Raw genomic sequence first — 7,500 nt, 5'->3', positions numbered from 1 at the left:
GGGGTTCTGGGATTGTTCATGAAGCAGGAGGCTCAGGATGGACGTTGCTTTTCACCCGAATGTAAGGAATACATAGTGGACTGTGGCATTCCTGTCATGCTGGGTGTTGTAGTTTTCCTGGGGTTATATCAACTAGACAAGGGATGGGAGTGACCTTCAGGGGCCTATGACCTTCACCCCATGAGTGAATTCATGACTGTTCAGGGTTCTGGTTACCCCGGAAAGCCGGCATATGGCCGCTGACTCATAGGATCGCCCCTCGTACAATGTACTCGGCAGCTTTATGTTCTCCAGATGTGGAATCTGCCATCATTTTTAGATATTTATTCTCTTTCGATGACATAAAAACCTGGCGGATCCCGTCTGGTGTTTACCATCAGGGAGCAGACATGAGAAGGGGGGGGGGGGTCATCCGTCTGTACATCGCTCCCCCGTCAGCGGCTGCATGGCGTGAGCGAGGATTCATACGAAGCAGCAGATACGTATTTGTTCCCGGGATTACACCAAATTCTGCAGATTTCAGGAACTCTATAGATCTGTGAGTCAGAAGAGCAGCCGAGGAAGAGGCCACTGCTGACGTCAACGTACAGCTACTCGCCGGCAGCCATTTTGGATTGGCAGTCTGGCTAGTAAGGTATTGAATACTGACTGGGGTGTACTGGGGGGGGCTTATATATATAATCCAATATATATGGCAGAGTGTACTGTATAGGCACTGCCGTATATATGTTGGTGCAATATAACCATTAGTATAACGTTGCACTTTTAATCCTAAACTTTGCACAGAATTTATATTAACATTGGATTTTTGGTTTCTTCACTTTACCAGTGTGCCTCTCCAGCTGTTGCACAACTACAACTCCCAGCATGCCCTTATATCAGGGCATGATGGGAGTTGGCGTTTTTCAGCAGGTAGAGAAGCACAGGTTTGGGAGCCGGTCAGGGGGGATATATTAGGAGAAAGTGACCGGTCAGTTCTTGACGTTAATGTTGGAAGAAAGAAAAAGTGTAAGGATCTGAGTGACAAGGGCCCAATAGTGATGCATATAATGGCCGGTCTTGTGGGGGTGTTCCCGGTATGTAGTGGTTCAAAACCCACCAACAGTGCAACAAGGAAGGACATCCAGGGACAGGGTCTTGGATCCCCAATGTATATGAATGGAGAAGGCTAGCTTTTGTTGTCCGATCCCACAAAAGGGCTGCTGTATGGTGAGCTGCTGAAAAAGTTCTGATAGTAAGGAGTCCGATCACACAGGACATGGCAGCTTGTTCTATTTGGGGTTGTGCAGCCACAGACCGGTCAGAGTGTCCGTGCTGACCCCTGTCCATCACCGAAAGTTCCTACAATGGACACATTAGCATCAGAAATGGAGCAATGGAAGAAGGCGGCTGGTCAAATGGATCATGTCTTCCATCATGTGGTTGGCCAGGTGGGTGTGCGTCACTTACCTGGGGAAGAAGTGGCACCAGGATGTACCTTAGGAAGAAGACCAGCCGGCCGGGCAGTGTGATGGGCAATGTTCTGCTGGAAACCGTAGGGCCTGACATCTTGTGGATGTTACTGGGACACGTACTACCTACCTAACCATTGTACAGATCAAGTCCCCTTATTATGGCAGCGGGACCCCCTATTGGCAGGATAATGCCCACGGCCACATTGCAGATATTGTTTGGGAATGAGGAACATGACACAGAGATCAAGATGGGGACTCGGCCTCCATGGAGTATGTACCTCACGACTTAAAGGGTCTACTGCTGACACCACGGGACACATCACAGGTCTATGTCAGTCGTCTTTAAAGGGGTACTCCCGTGTAAAAAAAAAAAATATATATATATATATATATATATATATATATATATATATATATATATTCAACTGGTTCCAGAAAGTTAAACAGATTTGTAAATCACTTCCATTAAAAAATCTTAATCCTTCCAGTACTTTTTAGGGGCTGTATACTAAAGAGAAATCTAAAAAAGAAATGCATTTCCTCTGATGTCATGACCACAGTGCTCTCTGCTGACCTCTACTGTCCATTTTAGGAACTGTCCAGAGCAGGAGAAAATCCCCATAGCAAACATATGCTGCTCTGGACAGTTCCTAAAATGGACAGCAGAGGTCAGCAGAGAGCACTGTGGTCAGGACATCAAAAAAAGAAATGCATTTCCTGTGATTTCTCTTTAGTATACAGCCCCTAAAATGTACTGGAAGGATTAAGATTTTTTTAATAGAAGTGATTTACAAATCTGTTTAACTTTCTGGCACCAGTTGATTTAAAAAAAATAAATAAATAAATAAAAGTTTTCCATGGGAATACCCCTTTTAAACTGTGGATCTCCAGCTGTTGCAAAACCACAACGCCCAGCATGCCCGGACAGCCAACGGCTGTCCGGGCATGCTGGGCGTTGTGGTTTTGCAATAGCTGGAGGCCCACAATTTGGAGACCACTACTCTGTAATTCGGGTCTCGGTGGTTTAGAGCACAAGCATACAATGGCTGTGGCAGCCATACTTTTGTATGGAGTTTACCGCGTGTTCCATATGGTAGCATACAGTCACATTTCTTAAAGGGGTACTTCACCCCTAGACATCTTATCCCCTATCCAAAGGATAGGGGATAAGATGGCTAAACGTGGGGGTCCCGCCGCTGGGGACCCCCGTGATCTCTGCTGCGGCATGATCTGGATAAACATTCACTTACAGGTCACCTGTGTGGGTCCAAATTAGGATGAGAGGTATTATTTGGCCAAATGAGAAAAGCTGCATTAAAGGACAACTGCAGCTTAATATACACTTATCCCCTATCTACATGATAGGGGATAAGTGTTTGATCGCTGGACCCCCCCCCCCGATCTCCTGTACAGGGCCTCGGCTGTGCCGCGGCTCTCCCGTGCAGGGGGCGGGCCTGCCGCAGCATGACTTGACTCCCCCATAGAACTGTATGGGGACGGGGAGGAGACGGGGCGTCACCGTCGACCTCTAGGTCGACGCTATGTGCCTTAGCGCTCACTATGAGCGCTAATGGCGGCGCCCCGTTAGGGAGATCTCGGGGGGGGGGGTCCCAGCGGTCGGACCCCACGCGATCAAACACTTATCCCCTATCTTGTAGTTAGGGGATAAGTGTTTATTGCGCTGCAGTTGTCCTTTAATGAATACAAAGACTATAATGTGCTGATCTGTTTATTAGCCAGAGTTACCCACATCTTATACGCTGGGTATATACTAAGTGTACGTCAGGTTAGGGTGCGTTCACATGACCGTCTGTTTTTTTTTTTGTTTTTTTTTGTTTTTTGTTTTTAAATCCCCGTTTCGGTTCCGTTCTTGCAGACTGTAAACGGAGTAAAAACGGTTTTAAAAAAAAAATCCCATTCATGTCAATGGGATTTTTTTTTTTTTTTTACTATCCGATTACATTTTTTTTTGTACCCGTCTGCACTCCTTTCCGTTTTTTTGATGGCAGAAAAAACGGCATATGCAGTATTTTTTCTTCCGTAAGAAAAAATGGATACAGTAAATTTAACATTGAAGTCTATGTAAAATGGATGAACCTTTAATGTCAACCGTTTTTGATCCATTTTTAGTTCTGAGCATGCTCAGAACAAAATATATATTTTTTTGGTTTATTAACTGAACAATAACGCATACAAACGGATACAAACATCCGTTTGCATCCATTATAATCTTTTTTTTTTAAGTCCGTTTTAATTTTCAACGGGAGAAGAAGGGGACGGGTCTAGACGGCCGTGTAAACACAACCTCATACAATTATACATAGCAATTAACCTGAGGACACCTGCATGCTATCTCACTCAGCCCTTGGCCAATCTCCCAGAAACTCCTCAGCTACTGTTAACAGCTTGGTCATTCCTTCCTGAGAACTCATACACTGATACAAAGTAGGACCAACTTCTTAGGCTGGGTTCACACCACGTTTTTGAAATGCAGTTCCCGTATACTCAGAAACACCTACACTCATCATGGGTGATTTTAATATCCCCATCGATGCCCCAATCTCCTCTTCTGCCTCTCGGCTTCTGTCTCCAACCTCCTCCTATGCCCTTTCACAGCTTACTGACTCTCCCACACACAAGGATGGGAATACACTGGACTTGATCTTCTCTAGACTTTGCTCTGTCTCTAAATTCACTAAGCTCTCTGACCACAACCATCTCTCTTTCTCTATCAGTAACTCCTATTAGGGATCGACCGATATCGTTTTTTTAGGGCCGATACCGATAATCTGTGCAGGTTAGGGCCGATAGCCGATAACTTATACCGATATTCCGGTATAAGTTATCGGCTATTTAACCCCCTGCGACACCGCTGCAGATCATTGATTTAAAGCGGGCGCTTTAAATCAATGATCTGCAGTGGCTTTTGCGGGGCCATAGGCTTCTCTCCCCTACCTGTCAGGGTGGTCCGGGCCATCCATCCATCGTTCCTGTAGTGTCCGGAGGCATTCCGGGTGAAGGGTGAACCGGTCCGGGCTGTCCTTCTTCTCCGGCGGTCATCTTCTCCACTCCGGCCAGGCTCCGGCCTAGTACGCTGCATAGACGCCGCTGCGCAGTGACGCCCGTGCGCAGCGACGCACCTGACGTCACGGCGTAGCGGCGTCTATGCAGTGGAGAAGGACAGCCCGGATCGGTTCACCCTCCACCCAAACGCCCCCGGACACTACAGGAACGATGGATGGATGGCCCGGACCACCCCCATTACGGGTAAGTTTAATTTTTTTTATTGACTCGGAGGGTGGGGGAGGGGCCCGACCGGTATAGCGGTATGGGCAAAAATCCATACCGGTATACCGCCCAGCATCACGGTGGGGGGTGCGACGCGGTGCGGCGGGTCGGGGGGGTGGCGGTCACGGTGCGGTGGGGGCGGGGCATTATCGGCAAGATAATTGCCGATAACGATAATGCCTAAAATCGTGATTATCGGCCATACCGATAATCGGTCGATCCCTAACTCCTATCCTCTTCCGGACACTCCAACCTTGTACACTTACAGAAACCTGCGTGCCATAAACACCAGTCAATTTATAGACATTCTACAATCTTCACTATCACCAATCTCTTCCTTCTCCTGCCCTAATCTAGCAGCCAAACATTACCATGACACCCTCAAGTCTACCCTGGATCAAATGGCACCCCCTAAAACACGAACCTTCCGACGCAGACGGCAGCAACCCTGGCGCACGCTAACAACCCGCTTTCTCAGGCGATGCTCTAGGTGTGCTGAACGTCTGTGGAGGAAAACTAAGACTTCTTCAGACTATCTGCACTATAAATTCTTTTACTTAAATCCTATTAATCCGCTCTTCATCTCGCCAAACAAACATATTTTACCTCCCTCATCTATTCTCTGTCTAACAACCCAAAACGCCTTTTTGACACGTTCGACTCTCTCCTTCGGCCTAAAGTACAGACCCCAATCACTGAAGACCTGGCCAAATACTTCAAAACTAAAATCGATGACATTCGTGATGAAATCCTCTCCCAGTCCCCTAAAAGTTCTGATCGAATTCCCAGCCACGTCTCCTCTTCATCACTCTCAGTTTTTGAGCCTGTAACGGAGGATGAGGTTTCCAGGCTCCTCTCCTCCGCGCGCCCCACTACCTGCTCTAGTGACCCCATGCCTTCACACCTCATCCAGTCTCTCTCTCCTGCTATCAGCTGTCGCCTAACTAAGATTTTTAACCTCTCCCTCTCTTCTGGGGTCTTTCCCTCCTCCTTCAAACACTCTATCATAACCCCACTATTGAAAAAAACATCTCTGGACCCGTCCTGTGCAGCCAACTATCGACCCATCTCAAATCTCCCCTTTATCTCCAAACTCCTGGAACGCTTGGTCTACTCCCGCCTTATCCGCTATCTCTCCGAGAACTCTCGCCTTGACCCCTTACAGTCTGGTTTCCGCTCCCTTCACTCCACAGAAACGGCCCTAACCAAAGTCACGATTTTCTGACGGCCAAATCAAATGGCAATTTCTCTTTACTGATTCTCTTGGACCTGTCTGCGGCTTTTGACACTGTGGATCACCAACTCCACCTCAGTAGTCTCCGCTCCATCGGTCTCAAGGACTCTGCTCTCACCTGGTTTTCCTCCTATCTCTCTGGCCGCTTCTTTAGGGTCTCATTTTCTGGCTCTACTTCTTCTCCTCTTCCCCTTGCTGTCGGGGTTCCCCAGGGATCGGTCCTGGGTCCTCTACTCTTTTCACTCTACACATCCCCCATTGGAAAAATCAGTAGATTTGGTTTCCAGTACCAACTCTATACCTCCTCCGCCAACATCACCCCTGCACTCCTACAGAATACCAGTGACTGTCTCTCTGCCGTCTCAGACATCATGTCCTCTTTATATCTGAAACTAAATCTTTCTAAAACAGATCTTCTTGTTTTTTCTCCATCAACTGATACTGTACCTAACCCTGACATTTCCATCTCGGTATGTGGTACTACCATATCTCCCGGGCAGCAGGCTCGCTGTCTTGGAGTTATACTTGACTCTGATCTGTCTTTCACTCCCCATATTCAGTCTCTTTCACGTTCTTGTCCCCTGCATCTCAAAAACATTTCCAGAATCCGCCCGTTTCTCACTATGGAAACTGCTAAAACTCTCATTATTGCTTTGATTCACTCCGGCCTCGACTACTGTAACTCTTTACTAATAGGCCTTCCTTTCTCCAAACTCTCTCCTCTCCAGTCCATCCTTAATGCCGCAGCCAGACTCCTCTTCCTCTCCAGCCGCTACACCGACGCCTCCTCCCTGTGCCAGTCACTACACTGGTTACCAATTCAGTCCAGAATACAGTACAAAATCTTCAGTCTCACACACAAAGCTCTCCACAATGCTGCACCTCCCTACATCTCCTCTCTCATCTCTGTCTACCATCCTACATGTTCTCTCCGATCTGCTAATGATCTCACACTAACATCTTCTATAATCCGAACTTCTCACTCCCGTCTCCAAGACTTCACTCGTGCTGCACCGGTTCTCTGGAATGCTATCCCTAAATCCCTCAGACTCAACAACAACATCCATAGTTTCAAACGTGGCCTAAAAACACATCTCTTCAGACAGGACTATAACAGTCTCTAATTGGCCTCAACATATCCCCAGCATATCCCCCAGCATATCCCCCAGCATATCCCCCAGCATATCCCCCAGCATATCCCCCAGCATATCCCCCAGCATATCCCCCAGCATATCCCCCAGCATATCCCCCAGCATATCCCCCAGCATATCCCCCAGCATATCCCCCAGCATATCCCCCAGCATATCCCCAGCATATCCCCCAGCATATCCCCCAGCATATCCCCCAGCATATCCCCAGCATATCCCCAGCATACCCCCACACCTCTTGTTTGAATAGTTATTGTGTAATTTTATGTCTGATACTTGTCTTTGTTTGTACCCCATAATTGTAAGCGCTGCGGAATCTGTAGGCGCTATATAAATAAATAAAATATAAAATAATAATATACGTTTTCAATTTGAA

General features: G+C 47.3%; 1 protein-coding gene across 2 annotated transcripts in view; it reads left to right on the top strand.

Moving 5' to 3' along the window:
- Positions 1–7,500, top strand: part of PIK3CD (phosphatidylinositol-4,5-bisphosphate 3-kinase catalytic subunit delta) — a 70,898-nt gene that overhangs the window by 25,198 nt on the left and 38,200 nt on the right. Inside the window, exon 1 of one of the 2 annotated variants that reach the window (XM_056542866.1) lies at positions 613–634. The exons of the other annotated variant lie outside the window; for it this stretch is intronic. The gene's annotated coding sequence lies outside the window, so the exon portion shown is untranslated. Of the gene's footprint in view, positions 1–612; positions 635–7,500 lie in introns of those variants that run through there. 2 annotated transcript variants of the gene reach the window in all.

This window comes from Hyla sarda, chromosome 10, assembly GCF_029499605.1.
Source record: "Hyla sarda isolate aHylSar1 chromosome 10, aHylSar1.hap1, whole genome shotgun sequence".
In the NCBI taxonomy this organism is placed as follows: domain Eukaryota; kingdom Metazoa; phylum Chordata; class Amphibia; order Anura; family Hylidae; genus Hyla; species Hyla sarda.
This window is presented reverse-complemented; position numbering and strand designations above follow the sequence as displayed.